General features: G+C 50.1%; 2 protein-coding genes across 9 annotated transcripts in view; one reads left to right on the top strand and one right to left on the bottom strand.

The window, feature by feature from the left end:
- The window catches only part of Tango2 (transport and golgi organization 2 homolog), a 45,570-nt gene extending 32,492 nt beyond the window's left edge, over positions 1–13,078 (bottom strand). Inside the window, exon 1 of one of the 5 annotated variants that reach the window (XM_069994366.1) lies at positions 13,010–13,078. The gene's annotated coding sequence lies outside the window, so the exon portion shown is untranslated. Of the gene's footprint in view, positions 1–381; positions 622–7,010; positions 7,101–7,310; positions 7,336–13,009 lie in introns of those variants that run through there. The other 4 variants (XM_069994367.1, XM_069994368.1, XM_069994369.1 and 1 more) reach the window with 4 other exon arrangements.
- Positions 13,079–13,900: 822 nt separating this feature from the next.
- Positions 13,901–14,482, top strand: part of Arvcf (ARVCF delta catenin family member) — a 57,993-nt gene continuing 57,411 nt past the window's right edge. For all 4 annotated transcript variants that reach the window (XM_069994352.1, XM_069994353.1, XM_069994354.1 and 1 more), the window contains exon 1: positions 13,901–14,053. The gene's annotated coding sequence lies outside the window, so the exon portion shown is untranslated. The remainder of the gene's footprint in view (positions 14,054–14,482) is intronic.

Genomic DNA, 14,482 nt, shown 5'->3' with positions numbered 1-14,482 from the left:
CAGGTGCTCTATCATTTGTAACATAGCTGCAGACCTTTTTGTTTCAGGTAAGGTTTTGGTTGCCAGTCACCAGCCTTAGACCATGATCTTCCTACTTCTGCTTTGAATGTTGCTGGGATTATACGTAAGACTTGTTCTTTGAGATAAGGTCTTGGTAACTTTTTGATCAGGCTGGTCTCAAAATTAAAAAAAAAAAAAAATTGCCTAGATAGGAGCTCATACAGAACTGTTCCCTTCACTACTGTCTACCAGGTACACGATGGATGGATGCACATACATGCTGTGTGACTCTGTCCATGTCACATTTGCATAAGGTTCCTCTTATGCAAATATGATGAGAAAAGTTTCAGGTTTCAGTGCCCTGCAACAGTCATCACTTACCAATCCCAGTAGGGTCCAGGGGTTCTCTGTGGACAGCTCTTGGGTATCAGGGCCTCCCCATCTCCAGTCACCTCAGCATTGACCAGAATCCAGGTGCCATGGCTGGCTCCACACTGAGCAAGTGGATACATGCAAGTAGGCACTGGTCCAGGCAGCCTGCCTTCCTTCAGGGTCCAGCCCTTTCTAGAACAAATGCCCACAGGACATGTGTGGCTTGTGTTCAGGGAGGCCCAGGAATAACACCACTTGGAACCTGGCACTGCCACTGATGACCCTGCTAGAGAAGGGGAGGGAAGGTTGCCAGGGCTAAATATCCATCTCTATGTTTGAACTTGGGATGCAGCCAGTCCTTTGTAGGGGACACAGTACAATTTACCACCTGAAAGGACACCTCCACCACCACACACACACCAGAGCTTTCCACAAACCTGGTATCCCTGGGCACACTTGGGCCCCAGCCCAAAGGACTTGTAAGATTGGGAGGAAAAGAAAAAACTCTGAGCCGGGCGCTGGTGGCTCACGCCTGTAATCCTAGCTACTCAGGAGGCTGAGATCTGAGGATCGCGGTTCAAAGCCAGCCCGGGCAGGAGAGACCGTGAGACTCCTATCTCCAATAAACCACCAGAAAACCGGAAGTGGCGCTGTAGCTCAAGTGATAGAGCACTCGCCTTGAGCTGAAGAGCTGAGGGACAGCGCCCAGGCCCAGAGTTCAAGCCCCACGACCGACCAAAAAAAAAAAAAAAAGAAAAAACTCTGGCACCCCACCACCAAGAGCCTCCCTCTTATCCTCTAAGAATGCCAGTGGGAGCCTCCCAGAATGTCAGCTTCACTTTCCCTGGTCTACCAACCTGATAATTCTGTAGAACAGGAAAAAAGATCCTGGATTTGGCTCTAGAGTTATTCTTAGTACTAGGCTGGGAACAGAGGCTTTCAAGGCACTCTCTGCCCATGTGTGATAGTGCTTTCAAGAACTCTCTCACCATCCTTTTTGAGAGAATCAAGCCACCTAGAGAGCCCCTCTCCAGCCAGGCACTGTCTCCTTCCTCCTTCCCTGAATTCTCAGAGAAACCAGTCCTTTGTTACAAAAGGCCAAAGGCCAAGTGGAAAGAGGCAAAGTCCATGAGAAGACTCCAGGTGAGCCAAGATCTAAATTTCACTGCATGTATTGTGTAAAAGGAGACAAGAAAACAAGAAAGGCAGGCCTGGCACATGGTGATGGCAGTCACTCCAGTGAGAGCTGGGTGAAAGAGGTCCACAGACCACACAACATGACACAGGGAAACAAGAGGGACCCATGGGCTACACTGTCACTGCTAGCCCAGAGGATGGGCTACACAGGGCAGGCCTCAACAGAATGTGGTAGAGTCTAGAACTCATCACAGATGTCCTCTAGACTCTACCTGCTGCCAGCCTCACCTGCCAAGCTGCTTATCTACCTTCTCCAGTGTTTGCATACCACTGTCCCCCATACCCACCAGCCCACTTGTCCGCCCACATTTGCTTCCACATGCCACAATCCTATGTTCCCTATGTTCTGCTACAGCAGCTCCTTGGGACTGGATGGACTGGAACCTAGTTGTTGCCCCCTTTGTCAGGGCCTCCCATGGGCACACTCTTGTAGGGCAAGTTTCCAATGACAATGTAAGGCAGGAGACTCATCTGGAAGGCTGTGTGTTGTCAGGATTTTGCAACAAGCACATAGGTTGTGTCCCATGTGCAGACCTGGCCAATTCCCTCTACACACCCAGCACTAGCACCTGACATCAGGTGTGTGGTAATAGGAAATGCTTCTGCCAAGAGCATCTTCTGGCTGCTAAATGTCTTACGACTGTTGGCCTTTGCCAATGGACCACCACTTTGGATACTGACTGACCCCAGGCCTTTCTCTTCCAGATCTGTACTGTGGCTGGTAGATATGGGCACCCACATACCTATCCTATGACCTCCAACTGTTTCCCCAGCCTAAGCAAGAAAATACCTGAGACTTTTTGTTTGTTTATTTTTTGGTTGGTTATGGGGTTTGAACTCAGGGCCTGGGAACTGTCCCTGAACTTTTTCACTTAAAGCTAATGCTCAGCCGGGTATTGATGGCTCATGCCACCAATCTCAGTTCTCAGGAGGCTGAGATCTGACCATCACAGTTCAAAGCCAGCCCAAGCAGAAAAGTCTGTGAGACTCTTATCTCCAATTAACCACCAAAAAACCAGGAAGGGGCTCAAGTGATAGAGATAGAGTGCTTGCCTTGAACTGAAGAGCTGAGGGACAGTGGCCAGGCCCAGAGTTCAAGCTGCATGACCAACAACAACAAAAAAAGGCTAATGCTCTACCACTTTGAGCCAGAGCACCACTTCCAGCTTTTGTGGCAGTTAATTGGAGATAAGAGTCTCATGGACTTTTCTGCCCAAACTGTCTTTGAACTGTGATCCCCAGATCTCAGCTACCTGAGTAGCTAGGATTACAGGTGTAAGCTACGTACAACTCAACTAATTCCCGAGACTCTTATCTCCAATTAGCCATCAAAAAAAGCCAGATATGAACATCAGCTTTGAAGAAAAAAGCCAAAGAATAGTAACCAAGCCCTGAGTTTTACACACACACACACACACACACACACACACACACACACACACACACACACACACACACACACACACACACACACACAGAGCTGGTATCAGAAGAAATAGCCATCCAGTCCCCCACTGATATAGACGAAGGAGGTAAAGAACAAGAAGAAGGCAGGGAGAGCTTGAGTGGGCTGCCCACACTCAAATGACAGGACGGATCAGACCCATGCAAAACACCCTGGTTCAGGGCTAAGCACGGTTCAACAGCTGACCCTGGGTCCCTCCTATGGTGACATAAGGATACTTCTCTTGGTCAACTACAAAGGCAAACTGAGCATGTGGGCCAAAGAAAGAAAGTGCAAAATCACAGTGCAGGAATGACAGTGCAGGGACGTGCACAAGGGATTAGGAGGTATTTCTACTAAGACACAGGGCCAAGGGACCTAGACATGGAAAAGTAGTGCTCCAGGGCAGGATGGTCTAACAGCTTATATGTACAGAGGCTCTAGACAAGTTATCTGAGCCCTACAGTCTGCTGACCCACTTAATTATGCCCTGTACTGTCCACGAGTGGGAATATGCTTTTAAAGCCAGCCAGCTCAACAGTCTGCAGAGGCTGGCAGAGCGACAAGGTTCCTCAGGTTCCCAGAGAGCAATGAGGCAGAGCTGAGCAGCCAGGCACTCAACCCCACTTTGCCCCACCTTCTACAGCTGCTATATTGTGGTGGTGGCCCCTGGGGGCAGAGCTGCTCTTTTAGCAGAACAGGACAGACACAGACACGTGATAAGATGTGATGTGGGCTCTGGCAGCTGCCAGCAGAGGTGGTAAACACACATGGGAACACAGTGTCACTGTTCCTAGGGCCTTGGCTGAGAAAACCCTGACGTCTGGAAATCCTTGCCCAATCCCATTCCACTGCCCTGCCCTCCCCCTATCAGCAGCAAAAGCCAAGCAAGCTACACTTTCTCATCTTAGCTATTACATGGCATTTCACCATGACAAACTTTCTACCGTGATATTCTCTTTTCTGATCTTCACATTGTTTTGAGGACATTAATTCAGCCTCACACTAGGTTGTCATTGTCCCTTCATAGTTCAAAGGAACCGCACAGATGGTGGGCATGGAAAGTCTAGACATAGGGCAGCCTTTGCATCTCAGGCTCCTCCTGGTAGAAATGCCTGGCTTCCCCACAGCAAGAAACAGGCCAGCCTCAAGGTGGTCCCTGCTGCTGCTCCTGGTGTGTAAAAACAAGAGGCTAGGGGCCAATGGCTCCTGCCTGTTATCTCAGCTACTCAGTGGGCTGAGATCTGAAGATTGAGGTTTGAAGCTAGCCAGGTAGAAAAGTCCATGTCTGGGCTGGGAAGGTGGCTTAGTAGCAGAGTGCATGAAGCCTCTTATAAATGAAGCCCTGGGTTTGATTCCTCAGTACCACATAAACAAATAAAGCCAAAAGTGGTGCCTTGAGCCAAAGAAGCTCAGGAACAGAGCCCAGGCTCTGAGTTCAAGCCCCAGGACTGGCCAAAAAAAAAAAAAAAAAAGAAAAATCCATGTCTCATGGACCACCAAAAATCCAGAAATGGCCAAGCGGTGGTGGCTCACACCTGTAAACCTAGCTACAGGAGGCTGAAATCTGAGAATCATGGTTCATAAGGCAGGAAAACTCATCTCCAATTAACCACCAGAAAACTGGAAGTAGAGCTGTGGCTCAAAGTGGTAAGTAGCATTAGCCTTGCACAAAAGAGCTCAGGAATAGGGGCTGGGAAGGTGGCTCAGCAGTAGAGTGCCTGACCTGCATGCATGAGGCCCTGGGTTCGATTCCTCAGCACCATATAAACAGAAAAGGCTGGAAATGGCGCTGTGGCTCCAGTGGTAGAGCACTAGCCTTGAGCTGAAGAGCTCAGGGACAGTGCCCAGGCCTAGAGTTCAAACCCCACAACCGACAAAAAAAAAAAAAAAAAGCTTAGGAATAGTGCCCAGAACCTGAGTTTAAGTCCCATGACCAACAACAACAACAAAAATCCAGAAGTAGACCTGTGGCTCAAGTAGTAGTGGTAAAGCTCCAGCCTTAAGCAAAAAAAAAAAAAAAAAAAAAAAACAAGGGACATTGCCTAGGCCCTGAAAAAAAAAAAAACTAAGGGATATTGCCTAGGCCTTGAGTTCAAGCCAGAGGACTGGCACCCAAAAAATAATAATAAAAATTAAGGCATTCTAAACAAACCTGCCAAGGAAGAAAAAGGCAAGCATTTAAGTTAGCATCATGTAGATGTTGCTGATATACCCTGAGGGGGGCAGCAGCTGGGATACAGAGGGCATTTTTTTTTTAAGTTGTATATATTATTTTTGCAATCTAAAAACAAAGTTGAGAGAAAAAAGGGAGAGAAAACCTGAAGTAACAGCCTCAAAGGTCAGTTCAGTTGCTTTGGGGTGACCTTGTTCCCAGATCCTATTGCCAACTCCAGTGGTCTAGACAAACAAGTGTTAGACTGATGTACTACTATTATATGATGATTGACACATTAGTTCTTACCCACCTGTAGTGTCAATGACAAGTGTGGGCCACACCTAGGTGACCTCGAGCTAACCTCCAGTCTAGCATCATTTCTCTCCTAAGCCCCTCTCTTCATACATTCTCTGCAGTAGTACCCATGGGCAGACATCAGGGTGCCTGCAGAATTCACCTTCTGTTTCAGCCACCCAGCATCAGTGGCTCACAACTGAAATTCTAGCTTCTTCGAAGGCTGAGCTCAGAGAATTGTGATACAGAGCCAGCCCAAGCAAAACAGTGACACTCTTATCTCCAATTAACCACCAAAAAGTCAGAAAAACAGGTTGTAGCTCAAGTGCTAGACCACCAGCCTTACATGAAAAAAACTAAGGGACAGATCCAGGCCCTGATTTCAAGCCCCAGAACCAGCATACACGTATGCACACACGCACACATACAGCAGGCATGAGAGCCACCCCATAACACTGCATGTGAATATACCCATCAAGAACCTTGGCCTGTGCAATGATGCATAAGGGAAGACATCAATGAAATTGCAGGGGCTGGGCAACTTGGGCAGAGGATCACCAATCACCTCTGTGCATGGAAATGCTAGGTCATCACACACCAGAGCAAGCAGAGGCTCCAACTGGGGTGTCTATAGTCCAAGAGAACAAACTGGGGATCCATGATAGAGGGTCCTCAAAAAGATTCCCACCCAGCCCAGCTGTGTAACTGGTATCTTTAGGAAGAGACAGAGGCTTTGCTGTGGCAAATCACCAATAGCCAACTTCACTAGCTGGCCCCACGTAACAGGTCACCTGATGCAAGATGGCTCATCGGAGGGGACCCAGGAAGAGCAAAAACACTGAGAGCCAGCTTTAGCACTTAACAATCTTGGTATCAGCCCCTGCTCCTTAGCCTGAGTTCACTCAAGCAAAGAGGTTGGGGGCTAAGAAATAGTTGCTCTAGAATGCCATCCAGCTGTCTGTTTTAGCAGCCATCATTTCTACCTCATGAAAGCCCAGTGATGGCAAAACAGCAGGTCCCAGAGCAGCAAAATAGGCCTGTTTCTCCAGAGGAAGGGAACCTGAGGTTCAGGATTTGTACGAGGACAGAAGGCTCACTATAAAGCTATGGCCTAGCAGAAAGACAGGATGCACAGGACAGGTGCTGGGGACAGGCCAATGGGTCCTAGCCACAGCCCTATGCTACAGGTAAAGCCCAGGCTATTACAGAACCCTGCTGTGAGGCCAGGCTGTCTGGTCTGAGGGCAGCCCTTGCCCTGCCCACACTGGATGCCTCCCCGTTTGGCGACGGGGATCTGAATATCAAGTCGCTCCAGGAAAATTCTCATACAGGTACAGCAATGACCCAGCACTTGCTGCCCACTCAGAGGTACAGCAGTTATTAGCCTGCTACCCCCCAGGAGGCCAGAAGGAGGGGGCATCGTGACTCGGCTACTGTGCAGTACTTGATGCTGGACGAGGCCAAAGCCCACCACCCTACAATGACCACGCAGCTCCTGGCTCCAACAACTCTCAGCCTCCCCGCAGGGAGTCTTCTCATGCCTACCCGTGAAGCCCGCACCCTCTCCAGGCAGGGATCATAGAAAAAGCCTTCCAATGACGCCTGGGATGCTTTCGTTGGCCGGAGTCATACTGGTCTCCTCGTGCCCGACAGACCCGAGCCAGGCCGTTCGAATCCCATTCTACACCTTGGAAAGGGGAAACTGAGGCAGGACGAGAAGATGCGAACCACGCAACCCTCGATAAACCTAGCTTCAACCGCGCCTCGGATCCCAGCACCCCCAAGCTCGGGCCAGCCCCGCCAGGAGCGGAGTCCACCAGCCCCAGCCACCCGCCGCACACTCACCGCCTCCGCCGCCGCCGACTTCCGGGTGCCGCGCCCGCGCGCCGCAGCAGCAACCCAGGCCCCGCCCCGTCCTCAGCCAGAACAGTTGCCATTGGGCTGAGGTTAGAGAGGCGGGACTGTGTGCCTCAGGCTTTAACTATGTTGGCTGTTGACGCGGTCGCTCAGTTTCCGCAGCCCTCCCGGTGCCCCGCCCCCAAGGCTGCGCCAAGTCTGGGATGAGCGGGCGTCGGGGCTCTTCGTGACCTCCTGGTTTCCGGGCCTCCACTGCTCCTCAGTGCGTAGGTTCTCCTCCGAGGATCGCAGTAGCCCCTGAAACCATGCCCTCGCTGACACTGTTACCAGCTACCCTGTTGCCCTTCTGGGAAGGTTACAGGGAAGCTCAGACCGGCGCCCCCTCAGTCCTAGCCTCCCCCTCTTTTGTCAACCAAATTCCAACCTCTGGATCTGGCCATCCACAGTCCTGATATCCCTCCTTTTGCTTTTGCTGACCCTCTCCCCACTGCAGCCACGACTCTTGACATCCCTACATCCCAGCATCAGTGACGGAGGCTAAATAGATGAGGAGATAGGAAAATTATATTATTTTAAACAATTATAAGGGGCAGACTCAGAAGTTAAAACAAGATAGAAAACCGAAAAGGCAGATAAACTCCACCCCTACAACACTTCATTTTTACTATTTGCTTTTGGCGCCAGTAATGGGGCTTGAACTCAGGGCCTGGGCACTGTCCCTGAGCTTTTGCTCAAGGCTAGCACTCTACTACTTGAGCCACAGCACCACTTCCGGCCTTTTCTGTTTATGTGGTACTGAGGACTCAAATCCAGGGCTTCCAGGGCTTCATGCATGTTAGGCAAGCACTCTACCACTAAACCACATTCTCAGCCTCCAGATTTTTATCATTTCAAAGAAGAAAGCAGATTTAGATAGTCTCTCCTTTTAGTAACTTCATGTGTGTGAATGTGTGATTTTAGTAGCTTCCGTTGTGTGTGTGTGTGTGTGTGTGTGTGTGTGTGTGTGTGTGTGTGTGTGTGTATCTAATGGTTCTAGGGCTTGAACTCAGGGCCTGAGTTCTGTCCCTGACCTTTTGTTCAAGGCTAGCACTCTATCACTTGAACCACTGCTACACTTCTGGCTTTATGATAGTTTATTGGAGATTTGAGTCTTACAGACTTTTCTGGCCTGGGCTGGCTTCAAACCACAGTCCTTGGGGCTGGGAAGATGGCTCAGTGGTAGAGTGCTTGTCTTGCATGCATGAGGCCAGAAGTGACGCTGTGGCTCAAGTGGTAGAGCACTAGCCTTGAGCTGAAGAGCTGAGGGACAGAGCCCAGGCCCAGAGTTCAGGCCCCAGGACTGACAAAAAAAAAACAAAAACAAAAACCCACAGTCTTCAAATCTCAGCCTCCTGAATAGCTAGGATTACAGATGTGAGTTACCAGCACCCCTACTACATTTTAAAGGGAAAAGTAGATTTAGATAGCCCCTCAAAGGTTCCTAATCTTGTAACTTAACATTAAAAAAGGAGGCTTAGTGGGTGAGTAATCTGCTTTTTTCAATTGACTTCCTGGTTTTAACTTCTAAGTATGCTCTTACTTTGTCAAAAATATAATTTCTTCTCTTCTATCCTTCCTGCTTCACAAACACCCCCCAAGTCTCATGGCCAGCAGGTGGCAGACCTAGCCAGACATGCTGTTCTTCCACTCAGTTTGTTAGCATAATCACTGGCTAGTGCTAGTGATCTCCCTCTGAGCAGCCAGACCATGTTGTCCATAGGGCCAAAGAGGCAATGGTGTTGGACAACAGGACCTGGGACTTTGCATAAATGATCATGCCTTGAGGCATGGGGCAACAGATGCACAATGGCTTGCCCCCAAAGCACCAATTCATGTCCCCCAGAAGAGGACACAAATTAGCCAGAATTCCCTGTCAATAATAAAGAAGGATGTAGTAATATGCTAGATAGTGGTTTGAATTTCACTGACAAAGCCCAGCACTGGTGGCTCAAGCCTATAATGCTAGCTACTCAAAAGGCTGAAAGATTGAAAATTGAGGTTCAAAGTCTGCTGAGGCAAGAAAGTCTATGAGACTTGTTGCAACCTGCTGCATGCCCTTAATCTGCAGCGACTAGGAGCAGGACAATAAGGGAGACCAGACGGTTTGGGGTTTGGGGTATCAGGGGACCTTGTAGCCTTCCGCCAGCAACAGATCCCAAGGTTCCAATCACCAAGGTTTTTACTGGTCTTATGCAAGGAAGTAAGGTACAAACTTCAATGTGTGACAATATTTTGTATGTAAGTGGTAGATAACTTTCTTATTTGGGGAAGGAGAGCTAAACAGTAAATAGCTTATAATTTGCATAAACCCAAGTCTATACGCAGAATCCCACACAGTTTAAGGAAGAGTTAGCCCACACCCAGGGTAGAAATCTGAATTGCCAGTAAGCCAAGACTGCCTGACCATTCTAGAAAACTCCCAGTGTTCTGGGAGAAGACCTTCCAAACTCCTAATCCTTTTGGGTCTCACAACCTGGATTTTCAGGCTCTCACAGAGAATATTATCTCCAATTAACCAGTAAAAAGCTGGAAGTAGAGCTATGGCTCAAGTGGTAGAGTGCTAGCCTTAAGCAAAAAAGTCAGGCAAAAGCAGGAGGGCTTGACTTCAAGCCCCAATACCAGCACATGCGTGTGTGCATATACACATACACATACACACACACACACATACAAAATTCCACTGTCACATAAAACATGTGGCTCCTGGACTAAGTTTACTCAATTTCTGGTACTGGTACACACACAAAAAGTATGACAAGGTAAGTTCTTTTTTGTTTCTGTTTGTTTTTTTTTCCCAGTCCTGGGGCTAGAAGTCAGGGCCTGGGTACTGTCCCTGAGCTTCATTTGCTCAAGGCTAGCACTCTACCACTTGGGCCACAGCACCACTTCTGGCTTTTTCTGTTTATGTGGTACTTAGGAATCAAACCTAGGGCTTCCAGGGCTTCATGCATTCTAGGCAAGCACTCTACCACTAAGACACAGTCCCAGCTCCACTGTTAGATTATTTGGACTTTGCAAGAAAACTATGCAACCAGCCAGGTACAGGGAACAAAGAAAAGTTTATAGCTAGGAAAGGGGCCAGCAAGACCCCTTCTCATGAGGGAGAAGTGAGAAGCAGCACCAGCTATTGTCTGGGATGACCTATATAACCTAGGATGTTTAGGAGGGGCTAGAAGGGGTGAGGAGGCAGAGACCCTGGTGTGGACATAAGGGCCAGGGGCTTCATCATGGCGGACTAGGATTTATGGCTGCTGTCCAAATAGTAGATAAGGGGCCTAACAGCTGCCCAGATCTGAAAGTCACTCTAAGGAGCTCCTGTTGCCTTATATGGTGGTAGCTGCCCCAGGGAAGTACCATCCCAAGGTAAAGGGAGTTGGAGGCTGATTATTTACTGTCTTTACTAAATGGGCCAAGTGTTGCCTAGGAAGGGAAGAAGTGTACTAAGCTATGGGAAAGGAGCTCATTTCGCTAACACCCACCCCTTTTTAAAATAACTTTATTAGTGTTTCATATTTCTTTGTGGTGCTGGGGATGGAACCCAGGGCCTTGCACTTGGTAGACAAGCTCTCTACTGCTGAGCAACACTCCCAGCCCCAACATGGTAACTTTTAGCATGAGTACCTGAGCCCTGCAAGGAGTTAATTGACATCTCATTTCTCATTTGCACATCTCCTCACTAAGGCACTGACTATTTCCTGTGGCAACCTTCTTAGTCGCTAAACACCTGCAACTGTCAGAAGATTGTTCTTGACATTCAGCAACCTTTTTCTCCATGGCTTTCTACAATATGGTTCCTACAGAACTGACTAGCAGCTGGTTGGAAAAAATGAGAGGCAGGCAGGCTACCTGGCTACTGGCCCTGTCTGGTTTGTTTCTGATCTCTGCCTATAGTCTGGTGGGCAGACTGCCAGATAGCAGCCCTGAGACTTATTTGAGCTGGCTCTGTCCTGATCCTCTCTATGAAGCTGATGATCCAGCTCAAAGACAAGTCTTTGGAAACTAGAGGAGGGGATGAAGGGGAGGATGAATCTCCCTTTTGTTAACCTTCAGTAGAGACCTACCCAGGCCCTCTTGCTACCATCAGCAAGTGTGGGAGGAAATGGTGCTGAACCACAAGAAGGGCCCCAGGAAAACCAGGGTCTCATATCATAAAGATAGATGCATAGGGACAGTTGAACTTAATAAATCCACTCCTATATAAAGGAAAGGGAATATCCAAGTCAAAATGTCTCCCTTGGTGCTTCTCCACAGAATGAGAGCATCCTTGTTTGTGGTGACACCTGTTTGCTAGGAAAGGATGCTATCCCAGAACTGCAAACAGTAGCCTTATGCCAGGATTCCAAATGGATTTCCTTTCAAGTGGCAATGCCAATAGATTAGCAGTGACTGCTTTGGCTCTGAAAAGCTTCTGGGATCGATTGGCCATGACTGCCAGGACATAGATGGACCTTATAGTTGGTACCTGTAGGGAATTCTTGTTCCAGACCATTTCATTTTCTTTGTTCTGACCAAGTAACTATCTTAGATGAACACACTGGACTTTCTACTTAGCTGGATGAAACTGGATCCTGATCTGTCCCCTACCATCTATGAAACTCCCTGTGGGCTGTTTGATTTCCCTGGTGGTCTTAGAAATGCAGAGAACAAAGGAATTGTTCATCTCCAAGTGTGCTTGGGGCAAGAAAATTTAGACTAAGCACTTCCCTCAACATGATCCCCACTGGATAGAGCCTGTTGCCCTAACACCCCAAAGTTAAGTGGGCACATACATCTATGTGTGCCCCTTGCCACTACAGAGATGGAAATACTACCAGTGCTAAGCTCAAATGGGTAGAGCCCTACAGTGTTTCTCCATAATTGCAGGTAGGACAGAGAAAAACAAGACACTAGAGGTAAGCTGTAATGGCTCACACCTATAATTCTAGTTACTCAGCAGTCTGAGACTTGAAGATGAAAGTTTGAAGCCAGCCCTAGGCAGAAAAGTCCAAGAGACTTAATTTTTTTTTTCTTTTTGTCAGTTGTGGGGCTTGAACATAAGGCCTGGGAGCTGTCCCTGAATTCTTTTTGCTCAAGGCTAGCACTCTACCTCTTTGACTCATGGCACCACTTCCAGTTTTCTATGGTTAATTGGAGATAAAAGTCTCACAGACTTTCCTGCCCCAGATGGATTTGAACTGTGATCCTCAGATCTGTCTCCTGAGTAGCTAAGATTACAGGTGTGAGCCACCAGCGCCCTGTTCCAAGAGACTCTTGTCTCCAATCAACCAGCAAAAAGCCAGAAGTAGAGGTGTAGCCAAAGTGGTACGGCACCAGCTTTGGGCAAAAAAGCTAAGGGACAGAGCCCAGGTCCTGAATTCAAGCACACACACACTAGGGCCAGGCACCAATGGCTCAGGCCTGTAATCCTAGCTACTCACAAGGCTGAGATCTAAGGAGGGAGGTTAAAAGCCAGCCCCAGCCAGAAAGTCCAAAGAACTCATCTCTATTTAAGGACCAAAAAAAGCAGAAGTGGAGCTGCGGTACAGATACAGTGCAAAGGCTCTGAATTCAAGCCAAGGACCAACACACACACACACACACACACACACACACACACACACACACACACACACACACACACAAACACACAGCGGGATGGGGTGTCTTACCTCAGCAGAGAACTGTATCAACTGCCTCTTGCCATGTGGAAGTTAGAAAAAGGAACCCCAATGGAGGCCCTGTAGAGTAAAACATGACCAAGGGGTCTTTATATATAAGGGCTATTGGGGGCGGGGAGGAAGGAGGATAAATGGTTCCAGCCTTTGGAAACACTGTAGGGCTACTCCATCTGAGCCTTGCTATCTTGCTCCAGCTTTAGGGACTATGGAACAATTAGACCACGAGAGTCCCCAGATCCCAGAGTGGTAGATAACTGGATTTAAGCTTAAACCATGTGAGAACCTCCAGAACTCAGTTTTCCAACTGTAAAATGGGGACAGCAGCAGAATTCTTTCCCAGCGGGTTTTGTGAGGAATACAATTAAATACCCATAGAAAGGTTCGACGCACTGTTCCCGGCCAACAGCAGGAGCTGGAGGATACCTGCGAAGTGGGATGGTGATGGAAACAACGCGGCCCGACTCTGGGTTAGGTTGCGGGCTGCGCCAGTCCCCGTTTGGGGCACGACGGTCCGGGCACACCCTCCGAAGGCCGCCAGGAGGGGGCAGCCCCGAACCCTTAGCCACGACAGCTGCTGCAGTTTTCCAGGCAGGTGCCCGGGCCGCGTCCTCTCCGCGAGGGGACCGGTCGTCGGCTGAGACTGACATTCCAACGGCCCAGTAGCAAGGCGCCTGTTCTGCGCATCCACCCAATCGGTACCGGTTGCCGGGATGCATAGGTTCTCTCAACCAATAGGAAAATTTGCGGCTGTCTGGGGCGGGGCAGAGGGCTGCGAAGCCGGCCAAGCTGGCTTTGCGCACGGGCCGCGCTAGGGGCGTGCGCTAGGGGCGGGGAGGGCTGGCCCCCGGGCTGCACGCTGGGCTGGGGAGGGAAGAAGGGAGGGGCCGCCCTCGCACCGACTCAAGTTGCGGCCGCGGTGACCCAGACCTGCACCGCGCCCAGCCTGGGGGACGTCGCTCCCCGCGGGGGAGGGACCTGCGGACGCCCGTTTGGGGGCGGAGGCCGCTCTGCGGAGCCGCCCACGCAGCGCTCCAGGTAAGCTTCGCCCGGTGGGCGGGGTCCGGGGCCAAGGCCTGCGTAAGGGGTTGAAAACCTGGGACGATTCTGGGGTTGGGGCGGAGGCGGTGACCGGGGCTGGGCGGGGTAGGGCTCTGTGTGGTGTGGCGCGGGAGGGAAGGGATTGAGTCTTGGGTTCCGAGTCGGGGTCTGAGCGGGGGTCGGGAGCTGGGAGCTGGGCGGTAGAGGCCCTCTCCAGCCCCACCCGTGCCGCGCGCCTCACCGACACGGCGGCCTTGGAGACCCGGGGTCAGCTGGGGCGGTTTCCTTTGTGCTCGGCCTCGAGGCCGTGCGGGACCTGGCCGGGACGCCCCGCACCCCGAGCCCCCAGCTGAACGCCACCCAGCTCGGCCACCGGCTCGCCTCCGCACGACCACGGAGTCTGGAAGACGGGGCCCGGCGGCCACG

The sequence above is a fragment of the Dipodomys merriami genome, unplaced genomic scaffold, assembly GCF_024711535.1.
Source record: "Dipodomys merriami isolate MVZ:Mamm:240054 unplaced genomic scaffold, mDipMer1.0.p SCAF_45, whole genome shotgun sequence".
Taxonomy (NCBI): Eukaryota; Metazoa; Chordata; class Mammalia; order Rodentia; family Heteromyidae; genus Dipodomys; species Dipodomys merriami.
This window is presented reverse-complemented; position numbering and strand designations above follow the sequence as displayed.